Source organism: Lissotriton vulgaris, chromosome 5 (assembly GCF_964263255.1).
Source record: "Lissotriton vulgaris chromosome 5, aLisVul1.2, whole genome shotgun sequence".
Lineage (NCBI taxonomy): Eukaryota > Metazoa > Chordata > Amphibia > Caudata > Salamandridae > Lissotriton > Lissotriton vulgaris.
This window is the reverse complement of record NC_141693.1, coordinates 427217943-427241603: the sequence shown is the minus strand read 5'-3', so window position 1 is coordinate 427241603 and position 23661 is coordinate 427217943.

Sequence of the window (23661 nt, the reverse complement as noted above, 5' to 3'; positions counted from 1 at the left end):
CCCACCTGATGCGCTAATCAATGTGCAGTCTAATTATCTTGCACCCTAGATGAACATGTGCAAATGTGAATACACATAGACCAGGGGTCACATGTCAAGGCAGGGGAAGGGATGAAAAAGATCACTAGCTGAATATGGAGAATTGAAAATACACTGCACAGATATCCTGTCTGACCAGACACCCCAACTGTGGGTGTGTTCCCAGGCTTCTGAGCACCTCAAGAAGCAGGTGACACACAACATAACAAACAGCCATGTACCTACCCCCTTCTTGCTGCTGTCTCTCCTGCAACTGCCTATCGAGGTCTGGAAAGACCACTGCCAGGACCCAGAGCATGTGGGGGGGGGGGGGTGAGTTTATGGCTTCCGCCATGCCGGCGTGGAGGTGACAGCTTCAGCTGGACCCGGGCGATACACCGGGTCCAACACCGGATGTCCTTCCACCTCTTCTGGATGTTGTACAGATGCCAGCGATGTACCCCCACAGCCCTGACGATCGCCAACCAGATCTCCCTCTTCTCGTAGGCAGTTCCCTGTCAGGAAGACAAAGTGCAACAACATCACTACACTGGCTCCATGTCCCAGAGACACACACTTGCACAACAGAGATAATGTGAACAGGGCATAGGATGCTCACAGGACTTGCATCATTGTTCATGTGATTCAGGCCTGTGGGCAAACCCCAATGCACTACATGGCATTAAAAGGCAACAGATGGCGTAACAGATGCAACACACTCACTGATCATGGCAGACACTGTACAACACATGCAACTGCAGGGTGTGGGACAGCACGCAGCAAGCAGTCACATATCACTCACCTGTCACTGAGAACAGTGGATACAACCCACACTTTGCACATGTGCAACTTGACAAAGAGGTGTCATAGGTGTCATGCTAACTTTGCATGTCAGGCACACAGCACTCCTTACTTGTCACATCAGATGGATATAGCTGCTGCATACTTCATGCAGCTGTGGTGCAACACATCACATACACACTCACCCATATGACAAGGAACATTCACACACTTCAATGTCCATGACGTTAAACACATCATTTGTCCAATATCACCACAGGTCCCCACAAGTCATAAACATCTGTGAGTACAGTCAGCTGTCACTCCGGGGGGGAACACTGTTACACCTCAGAACATTTGGGAATAAAGTAAGCAAGGTCTTGCACGGCTGAATGTGTCATTCACTATGCAGTGAATGTCACAGTAAGCACATTGCTAGTGAGGAATGAACACACATGAACTACATCATGCTCTGCATGTGAGACACCACGATGTACACCCCCTGGGACTCTCTGAAAACCACATTGCCCGTCTGTCCTACCAATACACAATGCCTGTAGTGACACTCACACAACAGGTGCACAGTCAAAGCTAGTGCAGTCAGCACTCACCTGTTACCCTGGTCTCCCATACAGCTTGCTGTACTGTGGTAGGAGGGCAACCAGCAGGGCCTGGTTTTCCTCCTTAGTGAATGCTGGTGCCCTCTCCATCGTACGCAACATACAAGTCCAGGGAATGCAGAGACAGCAGCAGTGTGCTTAACTCCAATGTTGTGCAGGCAAGTGCTCTCTCACAGCCACATGCAGCCTTAAATCAGTGCTGCTGAGGGGCTTTCAGTCTCAGGAGTACAGTGTGAAAGGCCAGATTACTTTGCATCCTACGTTTCATCCAATCCCTTTAAACATAAAGGCCCTGACACACATTTGCATGGTTTAAAATTTGAGCTTCAGCTCCACAATCATTTTGCAACATTGTATATTTTTACCCAACTGACTTTTGCAGGACACCTGTAGCACACACTCAAATCTCAGTATCTATGACAACCAGGCTGCATTCAGGGCCTACTACTCGTTCCCTCGGTGTCCCCTAAGTATTTTTTTAGATCAACACACGTGTACGGTGCGTTTCACGTTGCGTATGGCACGATTACTATAGTGAGACGATGCGCACATAGTTAGTGGGGTTTAAAAAGTGCCTGGCTCTTGGGGTAGCAAAAAAACTTTAATTGGCCCCCGGGCTGGTACTAGTAAAAGGGTGAAGGAGGAGGTATTGGCGTAACCTATGTGCGCCACCTCCTATGTGTGTATCAACATGTTTCGATGTAAAAACATCTTCTTCAGGACCGGGGTACACACCTTACTCACGTTTTTCTATTTTTAGCTTTTTATATTTCTAAAAAAGTGGAATTTACAAGTGCAGGTATATCAATGTACCTACTGAACAACCGCTATTTAGCTGACATGTAAGGAGAAGGACAAAACATTTTTTTTTCAGGTGGTCCATTCCTTGAAAAACCATAGGTATGTTCACCCGTGGATACAGTCACAAAAAATGAGTGCGGTTCAAATTTGTCAAGACACGTTAGTGTCATTCTACACATGAGGAACGTGCCTATGGTGAAAATTATTTAACATATCAAAAAACACATACAAGACAGACACACACGTAACATAAAACACACACTCTAATGATCATGGCAGAATCGGGTTGTAGTCAGCCCATGTGATACCTGTTAAGTCATAAACTTATTGTGAAAAATAAGAAAATTCTGTGAAGCTCACAGTGGGCATAACATACTGTTTTTTAGGAGTTTATTACTCCATGAGACCGTATTAACGTAGGGGTTACCCGTGCTTCCTTGCTGCCTGTGAGGGAGAAATACGAATACTGCTGTTTGTCATGCTACTTACATATTTGTAGAGGTGGTAAGTTCTTTCGTTTTTTGGTGGTATTACTCACGAGTCTATAAGGAGAATCCCTCTTCGCTGCCCCTTACTCCGGCTCCGTTGGTTGTGCCGGGGTGTTTGAAAAAGGGCCCTATATATACTATCGTTGTCACGCCCTTATTGGATTATTGGTAAGGTTTGTAACCGGGGATATCCATATTTGGTTCGCTGGTAATTGGGTTTGCTTTCTGCTTCTCTTCGGGATCGCGCATGCGCGATAGTTTCACCCGGTTGCGCATGCGCGTTGGGCTGCAGTGACCTGGTGTTAATTGCGCATGCCCGGAAACAGCTTTTGCTTGCTTCTAGACTGCTCCGATACGACTAGGGTTCGTGCCTGCACTGAGCATGTTTTTATCTTTTGAAAATCGGGGATTATCTTCAAAAAAATAAATATAATAAATAAAGCAAGGATTCTACAAACTCGGGTCGTATAATGAAATCTGGGCAACCTGTTTATAGTTCAGATATTAGTATATACAGTCAGTTCAGAGGGGGATGAGAGAAGGATAGCGATATTATGTAAAACTAAAGGAGTTTCGTTCATCTTTTTGTTTACCTCATCTACCCTACGGGCTGTTCTGGATTTAGTACATTCATGGATTTCACGGAAAATGTTCGTATTCTGAATTTTTGTTCGGACTTAGAAGGAGGCGAATTCTTTTACATAAAAAAGAGGGGGAGGGGAAAAAAATATATTCAGGATGGTACCCTTTTTTTTATATTAGTCGTTTAAGGTTTTAATTGGCCCCAGGGGATGGCATCATTTAATCCAGATATGTGTTTACCTAAGCGGAAAACCCAACGTTGCTCTTTTTCAAAGAGACCCTGTTCTGTGGGTAATTGCTCAATTACAGTCCAGTAGATGTCATTAACACAATGTCCCATCTCCAGGAAATGAGGCGCTATCTTGGTGGTACTCTTTTTGCAGCGGATATTGCTCTTGTGCTCACTGAGTCGTGTATTCACTGCTCTGGTGGTCATGCCAATGTACTCCAAGTGGCAAGGGCACACAATCATGTAAATAACATTCTTGCTGTTGCAGTTTGTCATTCTTCGCTAGTCCCATTTTGTGCCATTGGCGAAGGTCAGTTGCTTACTTTTTCTGGTTAGGTGGCAGCTAGCACAGTTGCCACAGGGAAAATGTCCCTGTATTCCTTGTACTGAAGGTTGTTGTTGTGGAATTGGTTTTGGGCGTGTGTGCACTAGTATGTCCTTAAGGTTTTTCCCAGAGCTATGGGAAAACATTGGTTTCTCAATCTCCACATCCTGCACATAGGTTACGCCAATACCTCCTCCTTCACCCTTTTACTAGTACCAGCCCGGGGGCCAATTAAAGTTTTTTTGCTACCCCACGAGCCAGGGACTTTTTAAACCCCACTCACTATTTAAACCCCACCACAGCACTCACTTATAAATTGCCTCACTAACACCACACATAGTCAAACAAGTGCTCCCACGCAACCGTTGGTCGCAGCACGCCGCATCCCGTAGAGGGGTGCGAGGACCCCAATGATGAAGCATGACACCAAGGGGCCTGTTGGTGTATGAGGGGTACCCAAAAACAACGAGTGTGTTCCCAACCACAGTGGGGACACCTTCTACCCACTTCCTAATGGATTACTCTTGTTAATGAATATAACTCACGGAGAACGAATCCATTTCAAGGTAATATTCTCTCTCTCCCCTTTTGTTGAAATTGGTATACAGGCAGTGTACAGCTGCGGGAGCTCCCCTATCCCAACCAAGACACATACTACCAACACATTATATACATAGAACACACGCTCAACCACACCAATATGGAGTCAGAACACGGACTTGCGTTCGGCGAGGAAGTTGTAGACGAGATCCTGGCAGCCCTCAACCCTTTTGAAGGACTGAGCAGCACAGAACCAGGACCCAGTGTTGTTGACTGGGATGAACTAGTCAATCTGAGGAGGACACAAATAAGGGCAGCATTGCATGGCCTTTTAACCGCATGCGCGCTAGCGGGTTTTTCCGCTGTGCGCTGAAATTTGAAAATCGCGCGGTTTGTGACAAAGCCAGCTCGTCATCCGCGTAGCGCAGGTAACGCCCATGACGAGCTGGCTTTGTCATCCGCAGCGAAGGGGTTAATGACCGAGTACCTGAGGAACAAGATAGCACCACAGGGTCTTTTGGTCAAAAATTAGCCCTTCATTTTCCAGAATTACAAAATTTTCATAAAAGAATGGTCACTAATTTCGTGGCACTGTACACGGGATTGGTTGGTGCTCATAGTCAAAACCGCCACGGAAATTACACAAGAATTGAAATTGGACATACAGAAGATTGAGGTGCAATTAAAAACCTATATAAAACCTGCAGAACTCAAAAGGAGGCTGGATGAACTAAACCAGCAAATGGCTGATTTTGAATCCACACTGAAACAAAGCAAATTTAAAAAACTGGGTAAGGATAAGGACCGTTTCACGCCCGAGACAGCATATCCTTATACTAAGAATGATTACACCTCGGGGAATGTGAACAATGACAATGATAGTGATGGCTCCGACAGTGGTTCCTCTGGTTCTAGCACCCGCAGCAACCAGCGACAGAGAGGCTACCAGAGACGACAAGGCCACCTTTACCCGAGACAAAGAGGATGGTGAGGATACCAACCTCAACCATACTTTCCACATTTCACAGGACCAACACCTTTCACACCATTCAATTTTGGACAAGGACCAACGGGACCCATGTATCAACCATGGGGCTCTGAGTTCGACCCGAACTTTTACAACAACCAGCCTTTTTTAGGCACCCGCCAAGGAACAAACAGAGGACGGAACAGAAAAGGCAACACGGTGATGTGGCAAGACCCCAACCAGGGAGACCTCAGAGTGAACACGAGGAGCATGACAGGAGCCCTGCAGAGCAACCCATCAACCAGCCGCAGGGGGACCTAGTGGTAAACATCACACCATGGGAACTTACACCCACCCAGAAGGATGTACTAAACAAAGGCCTAAGTTTCATCCCAACTAATAAGTTGGACTCTTTCAAACTCCACACAGAAATGCAGGAATTTCTAAGAAAAATCAAGTTAAAGGTTTTCTTCAAGAACAAAGAGAGTCTCCCAGAGACAGACACAAGATTGAGACCGAAGTCGACCTTCACACCACCAGATGCCCTACTACCCATAGAGGTTCTGACCTTCGAGAAGGCAGTAATGACAGATCTCAACAAATTAAAGTCGTCGGAACACACCGTTTTACAGAACACAAGCAAGGTGTAACAAACGGCCATTCGAGAACTGACCAGCAACCGTGACATCACCATAAAACCCGCCGACAAAGGCGGAGCTACGGTTATACAAACTACAACAGCATACAACCAGGAATGTCTAAGATTGTTGTCAGAGAGACGAAATCATACGATATTGACTGTTGACCCGACCGAATCCCTGAGAATAACTATAGGAGGGATGGTAGAGGAAGCTCTGGCACATAACTGGCTCTCTAAAAAAGAGTCAGAGTTCCTGATACAAAAAAATCCACGAACGGCATACTTCTACTGTATCCCGAAAATCCACAAAAACCTGGACAATCCACCGTCTCCGGGATGGGTTCCATTCTAGAGCCTCTCTCAAAATTCGCAGATGCTTTTCTGCGCCCCCTCATCCAAGCAACAGATACGTATCTGAAGGACACGAAATCAGTTTTGCAAATGCTAAAAGATCTCACCTTTGACCCTAAGAACCAACTCCTGCTCAGTTTAGACGTTGAGAGCTTATATACAAGCCTCCCACATGATGAGACCCTGGCAATAATCGAAGAAGTATTGTACAGCACACACTGGCGATACCAGACTCCAAGGGAAGTAGTAATGGAATGTATTGCTTTAGCTCTGACCAAAAACGTTTTTGAATTTGAAGAGACAATTTATTTACAGAGCCATGGCACAAGCATGGGGAGGACATTTGCGCCAAGCTTAGCTGGACTGTAAATACACCACATGGAAACCAATAAAATTCTCAATCCTAACAACCCGTACAGATAACACATACTAACCTGGAAAAGATACATTGACGATATCTTTGTGATCTGGCAGGGGGACCACGAGACAGTCATCCACTTCATGGAGTGGCTCAATACCCAAGACCGCTTCCTCAAATTCACGCATTCAGTTTCAAATGAAACACTAGTTTTCCTGGATCTCAACATTTACCACCAAGATGGAAGACTAGAAACCACTACACATTTCAAACCGACAGCAAGGAACTGTCTACTCAGATACAACAGTTTCCATCCACGCCATCTCAGGATGAACCTTCCATATGGGAAAGTTCTGCAGCTTAGGAGAAACTGTACCCAAATGGATAACTCGAAATCACAGGCCCTAAATCTCAAAGTCAAGCTACAAGCTAGACATTATCCAGACAGAATAATCAATGCCGCCATGTCGCATTTTGACGTGCGGGACTGTGGAGATTGAGAAACCAATGTTTTCCCATAGACTTGGGAAAAACCTTAAGGACATACTAGTGCACACACGCCCAAAACCAACTCCACAACAACAACCTTCAGTACAAGGAATACAGGGGCATTTTCCCTGCAGCAACTGTGCCAGCTGCCACCTAACCAGAAAAAGTAAGCAACTGACCTTCGCCAATGGCACAAAATGGGACCAACGAAGAATGACAAACTGCAACAGGAAGAATGTTATTTACATGATTGTGTGCCCTTGCCACTTGGAGTACATTGGCATGAGCACCAGAGCAATGAAAACACGACTCAGTGAGCACATGAGCAATATCCGCTGCAAAAAGAGTACCACCAAGAAGGCGGCTCATTTCCTGGAGATGGGACATTGTGTTAATGACATCTACTGGACTGTAATTGAGCAATTACCCACGGAACAGGGTCTCTTTGAAAAAGAGCAACGTTGGGTTTTCAGCTTAGGTACCCACATATCTGGATTAAATGATGCCATCCTCTAGGGCCAATTAAAACCTTAAACGACTAATATAAAAAAAGGGTACCATCCTGAATATATATTTTTCCCCTCCCCCTCTTTTTTATATAAAAGAATTTGCTTCCTTCTAAGTCCGAACAAAAATTCTGAATACGAACATTTTCCGTGAAATCCATGAATGTAATAAATCCAGAACAGCCCGTAGGGTAGATGAGGTAAACAAAAAGATGAACTAAACACCTTTAGTTTTACATAATATCGCTATCCTTCTCTCATCCCCCTCTGAACTGACTGTATATACTAATATCTGAACTATAAAGAGGTTGCCCAGATTTCATTATACGACCCGAGTTTGTAGAATCCTTGCTTTATTTATTATATATTTTTTTTTAAGATAATCCCCGATTTTCAAAAGATAAAAACATGCTCAGTGCAGGCACAAACCCTAGTCGTTTCGGAGCAGTCTAGAAGCAAGCAGAAGCTGTTTCCGGGCATGCCCGATTAACACCAGGTCACTGCAGCCCAACGCGCTTGCGCAACCGGGTGAAACTAACTATCGCGAGAAGCAGAAAGCAAACCCAATTACCGGCGAACCAAATATGGATATCCCCGGTTACAAACCTTACCAATAATCCAATTAAGGGCGTGACAACGCTAGTATATATAGGGCCCTTTTGCAAACAGCCCGGCACAACCAACGGAGCCGGCGTAAGGGGCAGCGAAGAGGGATTCTCCTTATAGACTCGTGAGTAATACCACCAAAAAACGAAAGAACTTACCACCTCTACAAATATGTAAGTAGCATGACAAACAGCAGTATTCGTATTTCTCCCTCAAAGGCAGCAAGGAAGCACGGGTAACCCCTACGTTAGTACGGTCTCATGGAGTAATAAACTCCTAACAAAACAGTATGTTATGCCCACTGTGAGCTTCACACAATTTTCTTATTTTTCACAATAAGTTTATGCCTTAACAGGTACCACATGGGCTGACTACAGCCAGATTCTGCCATGATCATTAGAGTGTGTGTTTTATGTTACATGTGTGTCTGTCTTGTATGTATTTTTTGATATGTTAAATAATTTTCACCATAGGCACGTTCCTCATGTGTAGAATGACACTAACGTTTCTTGACAAATTTGAACCACACTCATTTTTTGTGACTGTATCCACGGGTAAACATACCTATGGTTTTTCAAGAAATGGACCACCTGAAAAAAAAATGTTGTCCTTCTCCTTACAGGTCAGCTAAATAGCTGTTGCTCAGTAGGTACATTGATATACCTGCACTTGTAAAATTCCACTTTTTTAGAAATATAAAAAGCTAGAAATAGAAAAACGCGAGTAATGTTGGGATTTGTGTACCCCAGTCCTGAAGAAGATGTTTTTACATCGAAACATGTTGACACACACACAGGAGGTGGCGCACATATGTTACGCCAACACCTCCTCCTTCACCCTTTTACTAATACCAGCCCGGGGGCCAATTAAAGTTTTTTTGCTACCCCACGAGCCAGGCACTTTTTAAACCCCACTCACTATTTAAACCCCACCACAGCACTCACTTATAAATTCTCTCACTAACACCACACATAGTCAAATAAATGCTCCCACGCAACCGTCGGTCGCAGCACGCCGCATCCCGTAGAGGGGTGCGAGGACCCCAATGATGAAGAATGACACCAAGGGGCCTGTTGGTGTGTGAGGGGTACCCAAAAACAACGAGTGTGTTCCCAACCACAGTAGGGACACCTTCTACCCACTTCCTAATGGATTCCTCTTGTTAATGAATATGTCCGGTGTGTGTCATGTCAAACCTTGAGCTTGTTGTGTGTGTTACGTAAACTGCATCTGCTGTTTGTGCATGTAACATGGGTCTGTGTTGAGATGGGGAATGGCTCACCATGCCACATGTGCATTTCCACGGTTTTTGGGTCTGATGGCATCAGACATCAATTTTCCCAAGGCACACATGTCTGCAACCTGACAAGGGCTGAGTGGTTTTTGGTCACATACACTCCTTTTGCGCTATGTGTTTGATTTGTACTTTTGCTATTCCATGTGACCTGTGCATGTGCCTTGCAGTCAGCTGTCTGGATGGGTTGACAACCATCTACTGCAGGTTTGGTGACGTGTGTCACTCAAGTGATATCTTGGGTTGTTCACTCAGACCAGACCAGCCTCTTGTTTCAGGGCATGTCATTTTTATTGAGGCAAACAACAGGTGTATCTGGGTTTTTGTAGGAGTGCCAGAAAGCTGTCATATGTGTCCTGGATGTATTGCACACGCCAGACTCCATATTGACATGATGTCTAGTAGCAGTTTTGCATGTGCTATGTACCTTGCCATTGATGTTGTCTGACAGTTATTCTCCATTCTTCCCAAATAAGTCCTGCAGGGCACCACCTCTACCAAGGCCATTTCCAGACTTGGCTACCATGAGGGAACGTGACTGCATCCGACGTTACAGATTCACTCAACAGTTGATTCAGGGCTTGACGAACAGGCTGGAACCACATCTCCAATCGCAACACAGATATCCTACGCTGACCCCCAAGATAAAGGTGATGTCAGCCCTCCATTTTTTTGCAACAGGTACGTTCCAATTAACCATAGCTGATGTAGGTGGAATGTCACAAACAATGTTTAGCCGTGGCTTGAGTGATGTGGTAGAAGCCATGTTGGAGCATATAGATTAATTCATCAAATTTCCTACTCCTGAAGAGTTGTGAGGTGTCAAGGGTGAATTTTATGCCCTGGGTGGGATGCCACATGTAATTGGGTCCATTGATGGGACACATGTGGCTTTGGTGCCACCACAGGCTCCGGAACAGGTTTACCGCAACATGAACCATTATCACTCAATAAATGCCCTGGTGGTGTGTCTTGCTAACATGCTGATTTCCCATGTTTGTGCACGTTTTCCAGGATCGTGCCATGATGCATTAATCATGAGGCGTAGCAGGGTGCCAAGAATGATGCTGCAGCTGCGCAACTATCGGGCATGTCTTGTTGGTGGGTATACTCTGTGTGTCCTGTGTTTTTCTGTATCTTTTTCTCTGTCTGCATCTCATGAACCACTTATTTACATGATGTATATTTGCAGGTGACTCGGGATATCCCAAAATGCCATGGCTGATGACACCTCTCCGGAACCCAAGAACAGCTGCAGAGTAGAGTATAATAATAGACACGGGCAGACCAGGCGAGTGATAGAGCGGACGTTTGGTCTCTTGAAGAGCCGATTCCGGTGTCTCGATAAGACCGGCGGATACCTCCCATATGCCCCGGGCAAGGTCTTTAATATCTTCATCGTGTGCTGCATGCTGCACAACATGACAGTTGAGAAGGCAGTGTCACTCATCCTGGATCCTGAGGAGCAGGAACATCCACCCGTTGAGGATCAAGGGCTTGGTCACGAAGCAAGTGATGAGGAGGAGGAGGATGATATCCGGAGTCAGCTCATACGCAACTTCTTCTCATAATGGTGAGTCACTGAGAATGAGTGTGCAAGCTCATAGCATTGAGTGGCATGTGTTGCAATGTGTGTGTCCAGCTGACTGTATGCTTTGATGTGTGCTCTGATGTGTCACGCAAGTGCTGAGGTCATGCCACACTGAAATGTGCAATGACTTAGCTTTAAATTTACATGTGTACTACATTGTTTGTGTTTTGTACCTGCCCATGTCTTTAGCAAAGATTTGTAACGGTGAGCCCTTGTGTGTCTCTCATTCCCAGGTTGCTGTGCCTGTTGTCTGTTTATGTAATCTCAGTCCTCCTGCTATTCCTCATGATGATTTCAACGTGGGCCAAATCAGCATTCCATGCACGGACATGTGTAAATGTCAGTACGGGTAGGAGATCCAAACAGGCTTTTTTGGGTTGTTATGGTTTGGGAATGTGTGGGAACTGTTTCTGTGCATGTTGAAGAACCATCCATACATGTCTAATCACCATGGATCAAATAGCATGTTGCACCACTCCCATGAAAGGACAGTCACCCTTCTTGACAGTCATCTGTTGTGGAGTATTGACTCTGGTGAAGGCATCAATGTGTGACAACCTTGACCCTGACACATTGTAGATTTCACGTGTTGACATTGTGTGAGACATTACAATCACAGGCTCCATGGGGAATTGCAGCCTCACTGTGTGCAGCAGGATGTGTTTGGCTCATCCACTTAATCTTGTGTGCCAGTACAGTTTGATTTGTAATCAACCATGTTGTGAAGGTGTGGGCCAGCGTATGTCACACATGTTCTGTCAAGTGTCCTGTGAGTCTGTTCTTATGGATGCTTTGCCCCTTGTGCCTGTATGTCATGTCACTGTCACGTTGCTTCCTCAGAGCCGGAACACTCAACTGAACCCACAGGTCACAAATTCAGCACATAATGTTGCAAATTCAAATAGCAAGTGTGCTTGACTTTCCAAAGTACAAGCCTATCTTATCTAATGTACCTTTCAAACAGTTTTTACTAAGCAATAAGAAACATGCTTTTTAAGCACAGAAACATGACCCTATTTTTCAGTCTATAATGTTCTCATTCAGCCAATCATTTCTCTTCCTTTTTCAAAACTGCATCTTGTCCACCATTTTAAAAACAGCTTATTTTACAAACTGCCTACTTCAACTACAGACATCTTCTGAGTGTATCCAGACTTCCCTTCAAGATGCTTAGAGCGTGGATTGTGGAACACAGCTATATTTTCTGGTGCAAAAGGTATGCTGAAAGCCCTAGCTTTGCAAAATGGAGACATTTTTTTGCATCTCTAACACCCTGACCTCATAATTGTGCACCGTGGTGGCAGTGACCTAGGCTCTTTGACTGGGGTAGGTCTGGAAATGCTAATGAAGGACACCTTTGCAGAATTGATGTTACTTGTCCCCAAAACTGCCTTTGTCTACTCTAACATATGCCACAGACAGAAATGGAACTGGTCCAATCAATTTTGTCCACAGATTGAGAAAGCTAGGAAACATGTTAATAAAGCTGTTTCAGCTTATCTCAGAGATTATAGGATGGGGTCCATTTACAACAACAATCTGCGTCTTAATATGGATGGCAGCTACATTTCACAAATGAGGCTAACAGAGTCTTTCTCAACAACTTTAGACTCTGCATGGGTACTTACTTGTAGGTACCAAAATCTCCCAATAAACACAAGGGCTATTTTTAGAGCCACCCAAGATCCAAACATATAACCTAGATTTACATTTAAAAAATATGACTTTTTTTTGCTTGGAGTCGCGCACACAGCGTGTTCACACCATTGGGCTGCGCTGGGAGTTGCGCACCCAGCGTGTTCACACCAGGGGGCCACGCTGGGAGTCGCGCACCTAGCTCGTTCACACCAGGGGGCCACGCTGGGGCCACGACTCCAAATTTTTTTAGGTGCTGTATTATGAAATGGGATAGCACTTTAATTAAAGCACTTTGCACTTTAAACCATTTGGGAGTTCTGAGAGCAAACAGAACTAGAAATAAGGAAATGATCTCATGGATTTATGATGGGGAATTTTGAAAGTTTTTTTACTATTGCACCTTACAGAAAACGGAAGGATAATCAATCATGCAGATTTGATGATGAAGAGGAAGTTTTGAACGAAATCTCTGGGTAGAAGTTATTTATAAGGATTCTGGAGAAACAGCATGGTTCATACTAACCCTTAGTAGAATAGCTTGTTGGAATGAGATTTAATGGAGGCTAACGACATGATTATTGAATCTGTACTTCACTGAAATGAAATATCCTCCATTGTGAGTTGTAGAACCAGATAATAAGAGACTAAGGGGCCTATTATGATCCGCCCGCCACTGTAACGGAACACGCGATCGACAGCCAGAGGTGCGGCGGTCCTGCCAGGTACATTCCTACCTTCAACATTGCAGTGGGCGGTGCTGTAAACGCAATGCTGAAAGCCCATGTTGTGCATTGCCATGCACAACATGACAGGCACCGCGCAGTACCTGCCACCTTGTGCATGGCAATGATGGGGGTACCATAGGTACTCCCCAGTGCAGCCACCCTCCTCCCCCACCCTCCCGGTGACCCGTAATGGTCTCCCACTGTGAATTCCCCCATGCCTTTCCATGCAGAGTCTCCGCTATGGAAAGGCATTCCTCCGCAGGCATCATAATATGGATGGCAGTGCCTGCCAGGCACCGCCACAATATTGTGTGCCTTTTCCACCCGGCCAGCAATCCGACCAGCGGAAAAGCGGCGGACGGTCTTTCCATCCACCACGGTCCCCACGCCATACTAATATGGCGGTGAACAGGGACATCTGGCAGGCGTATCGCCACCGCCAGGCTGGTGGTGGCCACCGCCGTCCCAGCAGTGGCGATCCGCCCGCAATCCTAATAGGCCCCTAAATGTAGATGAGAGAGCATAAGTATGAGGAATATCGCAACAAGGTCAATGACTCCATTTCGTTGTCAGGGAAACAGAGAGAGGAAATGGTGAGTAGGATACAGTGATAGGAACAATTTTAACATATTTATTTGAGAGTACTGGAGCAGTTAAGAAATCATTTCAATGTGAACTTTGGGTGTGAATACAAATCAACGTACAGTTCATATAAAGGCATTTTCCAAATAAATAGAATATGTATTGCATGCTTAAGGGTGAGATTTCAAAATGAAGAAATGTTTACATTTTAAAATGAGGAAAGAATAATGAAGAGAACATGTTTCATGCAAATATGTATCACTGTTAAAAATGCCATTTAAGGTATTGCACACAGTACATACAAGTTCATGACAGACAAAATGACATATGGGGTCTAGTGCTCACTTTAAAGGGTGGAGGTAAAAAGGGATGCTTCCCTGTAGATAGACACTCTTGTTGTTACACGCTAAGGCCCAGTTGAAGGATCCAGACAAAATGCGTAGGCTATTGTTATTGTTGTACACCATGCACCTGGCTTGAAAAGAAAATGAAAATAAAAAAATTCTTAAAGTACACAATACCGGATTGAGCCATTTCCGGTTCGAGCCCTGAAATTGGAGATTTTTGGTGACGGGTTCGGTGGTTAAGCAGGGAAATTCATACATATTTCTGTGAAACAGATGCACGTTGCCTCCCAGCAGAAACAGAGGGGAAAGAGGAGCATTACTTAAATGCTATAAGGGACGCTGCCTTGGTATGATGTACCGCACTTGTGAGCCAGCTGCAGGTGAGATCGTGACGTCAGAGGGCCAACAACAGTTGTGGCACTACCTAGTGCACGGAAGTCTTATCACTGTATAAAGTTTCTGCAGCAGACCGAAACAACCTCATGCATCCAGGCGGGCCGAGAAGCAAGGGGCAGGTTGGGACACTGTACCTTTCATTTGTAGGGCAAGTAACAACTAAGCGACAATAGGTGGGAAGACCTATGCATTCAAAAACCCCTTGATGGGAGTGAGTATTGGAGTGGATATATAATATATATATAAATATATATATATATATATATATATATATATATATATATATATATATATATATATATATATATATATATATATATATATATATATATATATATATATATATATATATATATATATATATATTCACTGAAAAAAGCATAGGTTTCACACCAGGTATAGTTAGCTGGAAATTTTACTGACATAAAACCATTGAAATTCCCACATTATAGTTAGTTGGACTCACTATAACTTGCGCGCCTGCAATGCACTGCTGATGACGTCACATATTGCATCACTCATGACATGGTGAGTGACATCACTCATGACATCACTGATGACACCATCCAGTGAATGTGTGTCTTTCTGAAAAATAAATATGTTTTATATATGTATATGTAAAGGTCGATGGAAGAATAAATGTTTAAATAAGTGTCTTAATGGATGTTTTTTAAAGAAAAAAAATGATTGGTTAACTGGCTTATTAAGTGTATCTTAGTGAATACATATATTAGCGAGTATTGTTAAAATATTTAAATGTTTGTATCAGTGTTTCACTTTGTGTATAAGTGGCTGCATGGGTTGGTGAGTAGCTACATGTGTGTGTATATGGGTTATTAGATGTTTTTTAGTATCGGTATAAGTGTCTGTATGGTTTGGTGGGGGTGTTACTTAGCACATAGATGTATCAATGACTGACTCACTGTTTGTATGTGTTTTGAAGACAGCATATGTGCAGGACTGTATGGGTGGATGAGTGTGTATATGTGTGTGTTAGTGAGTGAATGACTGTCTCACTAGTGTTTTTATCAGTAACTACATATGTTTTAATCTATATATATGTGAGTATTGACGTATATAAGTGAGTACATGTGAGAGTGAGAGATTGAAAGAGTTCTTGTTTAAATAAGTATGTGTTTCTATAAGTGATTGTTTAAGAGAGTAAGTTTCCTTAGAAGTAAGGTGGTAGTGTGTGTATAGCTGTATATGCAAATAAATGGATGATCAATAGTTTATTTGCATGTGTGATTATGTATGTGAGTAACTTTTGGATGACTGTCGGTGTGTAACAGGATGTATAGGTGTTTCACTACATATGATGAGTGAATATATGTATGAGTGACTATATAGAACTGTTGGTGAATAAGTGGATGTGTATGTAGATGGTGGTATTACTGAATTGGTTGTTGTAACTGGTATGGGTATCTCTATTTTTTTTTAAATTTTAGTTTCTATTTTTGAATATGTGTTTCAAGGGTTACATTACACTGAAAGGAGGTCTGTCACTCTGTCACAAGGATGGTGTCATCAGTGATGTCATGAGTGATGTCACTGACCATGTCATGAGTGATGTAATATGTGACATCATGTTACAATGTTACAATGTTAGTTGGAATTTGTTAAGCGCTCGTTCGCCCGGAGGCTTCATGGCGCTGTAGAAGGAGCCAAACAGGACAGTCAAAGGACAAGCAGTGCATTGCAGGCGCGCAAGTTATAGTGAGTCCAACTAACTATAACGTGGGAATTTCAATGGTTTTATGTCAGTAAAATTTCTAGCTAACTATAACTGGTGTGAAACCTATGGTTTTTTCAGTGAATTTAATAGGTTTTTTAAATGCTAATTACTAACTATAACTGGTGTGAAACCTATGGTTTTTTCAGTGAATTTCATAGGTTTTTTAAATGCTAATTCCTAAATTTCTATAGGTATGAAATGTAATATTTTTTATAATGAATCCTATATTGTATATTTATGTAATACTATTTTTTTATGTATATTGTTCATGGTTTTTTTTTTTTTTGCTCTGGAGCGCTCCCGGTGCGCGTCCCGGTGAGCGCATCGGTAAGCGCAGTCTTGCGGCGCGCCCCAGGGCGCGTACCGGTGAGCGTCCCGTTAGCGCTATTTCCTCGAACGAAAACATCATTGTGACGTATCGCGTAGCCCCCGTCCGCGTGATACGCACGGCGTAAACGCACCCGGAAACACTCAAGCGCATACGATCGCGCAACGTAAGCATCTGAAGCGCCCCTAGGCGCGCCCCTAGGCGCGCCCCGGGGCACGCCCTGGGGCGCATAGCGTAAGCACGTCGGGTCATGTGACCTAAAAATAACACTTTTTATTGGTTCAGGACAGTTTTGGTTTCCAAATGATGAAAGCCCTGGCCATGTGACCTGAAAATAACACCTTTCATTGGTTCAGGACAGGTTTTTTTTCCTAATGATGAAAGCCCCCACCTTTTTTCCTCATTCTCACTTTGTACTTTGAGTGAAGAAGACCTGTTGATAGACCTCTCTGTACCTTTTTGGACTGAAAAATGGCTTCAGTAGCAGCAGCAGCAGGAGCATCCCAGCACCACCACCACCACCACCACCACCAAGAGGACCACCACAACACCACAGTGATGGAGATGAAGAAGAGGTGGAGGAGGAGGAGGAGGAGGAGGGGAGGAGGACGTTCCTGCCAGAAGACAATACCCCATATAGGCCAAAGCAGCACATTATCTGGGAGTTTTTTTCCATCGCAAAGGACCTCAAAAAAGTGAATGCGCCAAGGGTTACTTGCTTAATCTGTGGCACTGAACTTTCAAGGGGGAACCCTAACAAGAAATACTCTTTTGGCAATAACACCATGATTTGCCACATGCAACGCCGGCATCCTAACAACTATGCTGCGGCAGAGGTCCAAGAACTTGCCAAAAACCCTCACCAATCTTCACCCAGCACCTCCAAAAGAAAGCAACCCACTCCATCGAGATCAAAGACAAGGGAGATGGTCCCAAACATACAACCCTAGTTTGGGGAATACAAAATCAGTTGTATTTTTTGTGGTAAAACAATTACCTATGGTGAGCAAAGCATAAAGCTCATCAACCATGCTGGTGACAACCACAATTGCCCCAAAAAACCTTAATTTTTTCCTGATTTATTTTTGCTCCAGTTGAGCCTTTTACAATTCCCTGTTTTTTGTTTCTCCCCATAAAAATAACAAAAAAATATATAAAATTGTTCATAAAAGCCAAAAAAAGTACAAAATGTTCAATAAAACAATGAAAAAATATAAAACAACAAAAAGAAGAAAAAAACCAGTTCTTTTTAGAACTACCTCCAATTTATAAAAAAAGCTACATTTTTAAAAAACTCTGTCATTCTTTTTTCCCCATGGTACGCTCCCCGGTACGCTCCGCGGTGCTCGTACCGGGCGCTCCCCCCGCGCAAATAGAAAATGGCCCCCACATCAAACCTAGGGGGTCAGGGGGGGTCTACTTTGCCCCTTTTTGGTAATTTCCCCCTTTGTTTTTGCCACCTCTTGTGTCTCGATCCTACCGAGACACAAGATGGCGGCCGCTCCGGACTGTTTGGAATGTTGACAGACACCCAAGAGCCACTCAGCTTTCCCCGCGCGAACTCGCGTAGCGCGCTGGTTCGCGCCCCGGTGCGCGTATCGGGCGCGCTTATAGATATATATATTTTTTTGAACCTAAATTACTCAAAATCCATTGGAGCACATATCTTGAGACATAGCAAAGGCACATCGGGCTACCAGTCCCTACAATTTTTCCAAGTTTGGTGGAAATCCATTCAGCCGTTCGGGGTAAAAGTGAGTTTGACCGCCCTATGGAAATTAACATGGGGAAAACACGTTTTGGGACCCCATTTTATCTTGGCCCGCGCTTGACGAATCCCCCCCAAACTTTCAGGGAAGAGCGGAGCGCCGCGAGGCAGATTTGAGAAAAATTTCAGGCAGATTCCGCACCCGGCGCCAAAGTTATTCCCAATAGAATGTTGCGAATTCCCTACATAAAATAATCCTAACTATAACTACCTACTGGCGACCGCCAGTAGGTAATATATATATATATATGATTCTCACCCCGCACAGCAGCCGCTGTGCGAATGCACTTCCAATCCAGCCTCTCACAGTATCCAACCAGAAAAGCGTGTGTGCTCAAATTAATCTTTTATTCATTTCGGTTCCAGCATATTGTCAACGGAAATCATGGAACAAACCCAACGCGTTTTGGCGAACGACACTCGCCTTGGTCACGGGTAGCTGGTGTATCGGAAATGAACTGTTTAAGTAAAGTTATCGCTATTCAAAGTGCACATGTGATTTTTCAGTGAAAATAAACAAAGGACATGGAACCTTTTCCATTGGCAGCCATCTTACAGTGGTGTGGTTTAGCAAGTGAACTATTTGTACTTGTGTCTGTACATTTCTCACAGATTCACCCTTCCTACATTATTAACTCATAATGCAATATATATTTGTAACATTCCAAGTGGAAAATCAACCCATCTTTCATCAAACACTACGGAGTATGTATTTCTCAATAAGGCTTATTTTTCAAAAATTAATAAACCCCTTTCATCCGAAATAGGGTAAATTTACATGCACCTTATTTGAGGTTCTCCTGTGATCAGTCAAGGACATAATAGTCTCACATATTTCAATTATAAATATTTGAAAATAACTGAGTACCCAATTGTTATATACAGTAGTAATGCGCCAGTGCATGCCAATTCTCCCAATGTAATCCAAGTGGAATACGAGTCACTCAGTGAATAAAGTCACAATCATCAAATTATCATACTCTTGTCCATCAGAGAGTTTGTACAAATAATAATCATCTACTTCCCCAGTGGGAGGATAAGGACAGTCTCAATAGGATATCACATGTTGTCAATCAAAAAAGGGTTCCACATCAGATAACACTCCTCCGTAGTCCTGTACATGAGTGGGGGAGAAAAAAAGAGAAAAGAAAGGTGCGAACCTGTCAGAAACTGAACATTTCATACCACTCACTACAAAATACCAATATTCGTTCCATGAAAGTGCCCACACCCTCAATCATATGTGATAACTTGTAAACAAAGTACTTATAAACCATAATGCTACGTTGTCTCATATGACCTCAGGAACACACAATGTACATTGACATAATTTGGGAAAAGTTTCATACTTAAGAACAATATTAAAAGTACTCTCATGTCAGACATGGTGTCTATATTACAGTTAAATTCATTCTCCAAGATGCCATATCATTTCTTCCTCTGAATTGAGGCCACCTGGGATCAGAGTGTCTAGGTTCACAATATACCTGTTCTCTAACTGTCGCAGCTTTCAAATCTTATCTCCTCCTCTCTTCATAGGAGGTAGTTTGTCTATTACGAAGAATCTGAGGAGGTTGCGATTACTGCTATGGTGTTCCTCGAAGTGTCGGGCAACAGGTGAGGTCTGCTCTTTGTTCTGGATTGCCCTCATATGCTATAAAACCTGTGTTTTTGCAGGGAACATAGTGCTTCCTACGTACTTCTAGGAACAAGGACAGACCAGTACATACACACAGTATTCCGATAGGCAAGTTAGATGTTTCTCAATATTTGTATCCTTATCCTCTATCGGATAATGTACTCTCTTCACATTTGGAATGGAGGAAGTAGTTATATATATATATATATAAATATATATACATATATATATATATATATATATATATATATATATATATATATATATATATATATATATATATATATTCTCTGCAAAAATTCAATATCAAGCGTGCTCTCAGGAAAGACAGACATCAGATTGTAAGGGTGTCCGTTGTTTAATTCACAACGCGGTTCATGTAAAAAGAACAGTTGCAGCACAACGTAAATGGTGTGTGCGTGATAAACAACAAAATAGGACTATCACTGGGAATGTGGCAGACATATTGGAATAGGACAAATACATGATTATTGACTTTATCATGATACATATAATGTGTTTCTGCTCATGGTGGACCATATTTAATATTCATAACATAAATGGTATAAATGTCCAGTCATTGTAAACAACTAGAAAAAATTATATAATGATAGGTATGTAAATAGCCAGCGACAATGTCAAGGTGGCGCCCACAAGTCCTAAACGTATAACGATGAATGCATACTCCAAAAATTGCCTGATAGTCTCTGTTAAGACAAGTGCCCCAGTACGAAGTGCTCGAGAAGCCCTCCCATGAGGACGTGAAATTTATGCAATCGTCCGTGTCACGAGACTCACGTAAAGTGCATGAGTCGCAGCAGCCGCGATTGTCAATTAAGTTGCGTTTACGGGACAACCTAGGCAATCGCTCCTTTCCCAAAAACAGACAGAATTGGGCATGGTAAATGCAAAAAAATAAGTCTAAGGACAAGCTAAACCGTCCCCCTATACAAAAATACCCTGTGCAAGTGCAGCCGGGGAAAACGGTATTAACCAAGTGGTCATGAACACATAATAAATAAGTGGTGTTCATAGGAACTGAACCCCCGGTAATGGCAAGTGCCAGTTAAGTCATGTATAAACAAATAAAATACCAACAATTATATGATGATAGGTATGTAAATAGCCAGCGACAATGTCAAGGTGGCGCCCACAAGTCCTAAACATATAACGATGAATGCATACTCCAAAAATTGCCTGATAGTCACTGTTAAGACAAGTGCCCCAGTTCAAAGTGCTCGAGGTGTCCTCCTATGCTGACGTGAAATTGATGCCATCGTCCGTGTCACGAGACTCACGAAAAGTGCATGAGTCGCAGCAGCCGCGATTGTCAATGAAGTTGCGTTGACAGAACAACCTAGGCAATCGCTCCTTTCCCAAAAACAGACAGAATTGGGCATGGTAAATGCAAAAAAAGACGTTTAAGGACAAGCTAAACCGTCCCCCCATACAAAAATACCCTGTGCAAGTGCAGACGGGGAAAACGGTATTAACCAAGTGGTCATGAACACATAATAAATAAGTGGTGTTCATAGGAACCGAACCCCCAGTAATGTCAAGTTGCAGTTAAGTCATGTATAAACAAATAAAATACAAGGGGGGGTGGTCAAGACAAGACGGGCGGGCTGCCAAGACCCCCGGTGATGGCAAGTACCAGTATAAGTTATGTGTAAACACATAAGATACCAAGGGGGTCAAGGCAAGACGAGGCGGGCTGCCAAGCCAGGCACAGGCATATACCAAATGGTCCCAAGCGACCTCAAACAACACAAAGAAACGGACGTACTGAGAAGGGCGGTGCACTTGAAGTTACCATTTTCACAATAAAACTGGGCGTGCTGTCATAAATCTTCGTCGCAGTGCTCTTGAAAAACAGAGAAGAGAAAAAGGGTAAGAAGCCCGTGAGAGGTGAGTGCTTGTGACTTGGGCCCCTTCCTTCCCTCCTGTAAAGTAAAAGAAGATGAAACAAAATTACAATTTAAAATACAGGATCATCTGACCTTATTAGACACATTAGCATCATAACTATAAGACAAATTTCAAACATCTTGGGCACAAAAACGATTCATGGATTATAGAAAATGAGCTAAGAACGCAAGGCAAAACAGCAATGTTGTTGAATACACTTATTCCTTGAGGTGTATGGATAATTCCTCTTCCTGAGTCAGGCTTCCTGGTGTTTTAGTTTGGAAGTAAATAAGGAGCTTGGACTCTCTCTGACGTATTGTGAAGACCCTGTTCCCACCTCTAGTGTTTTTATGTACCTGCTCCAAGATTATGTAACTGAGCTCCTTGGACATTAGAGAAATGTTTCTCTCTGAAATGTTGGGCCACAGGGTATTTTGTATCATAGTTGGTGATGTCACGACTGTGCTCCAAAATTCTCTTCTTGGCCATACATGTGGTACTTCCTATATACCATAGTTTGCATGTGCATTCTATGGCATACACAACAAAAACAGAACTACATGTTAAAAATTGAGTAATGTTCTTGTTAATCCCATTGTGGCTCACCTTTCTGTGACATTTACTGTAGATGCAGGCCTTACAGTGGCCGTAAGGGTAAAAACCATCAAAACCCTGCATGCCGGTGGGTGGATAAGTGGTAGTATCACTGCATACCAGCATGTCCTTGATGTTTCTCCCCCTTCGATATGTGATACTGGGTCTCTCAGGGATCCTGTCCCCAATTACTGTTTCATTTTTGAGAATCCCACAATTTTTGGTACAATTCTTTTAATGGCCTGTGCATCAGAGCTGAATGTAAGTATCATCCTGGTCTCAACAGTCAAAGATTTATCGGAGATCGTCTGTGCCCTCTCTATCTCTGCTGCTCTCTTGATTGCCGTCTTCAGCACCCAATTGGGGTAACCCCTTTCCCTGAATCTCTCTGCGATGATCTTGCTTTCAGGTACGTAAGCCTCATTAGTGTTGCAGTTCCTTTTTGCCCTCAACAGCTTCCCATATGGAATACTCTACGTCAGAGTAACTAGGTGACTGCTGAGGTCATGTAGGACACTGTTGCCAGTGGTGGATTTGCGATGGAGAGTGGTGAAAACCTTGTTCCCTTTGACCTGCAGTTTGACATCAAGGTACTCGATTTCAGTTCTGCTCATGTTCACACTCAACACAATATACTTCTCATTGTCATTGAGTTTCTCAATTAAACTCAAGGCTTCTGTCTCCGATCCCTTCCAAATAATAAACAAGTCATCGATGTAGTGGAGCCACATTGACACATGCTCAAATTCGGGTTGGAGCCCAGGATTGTATCCGATGCTCTCCTCCCAGCTTCCCATGAAAAGATTTGTGAAGCTG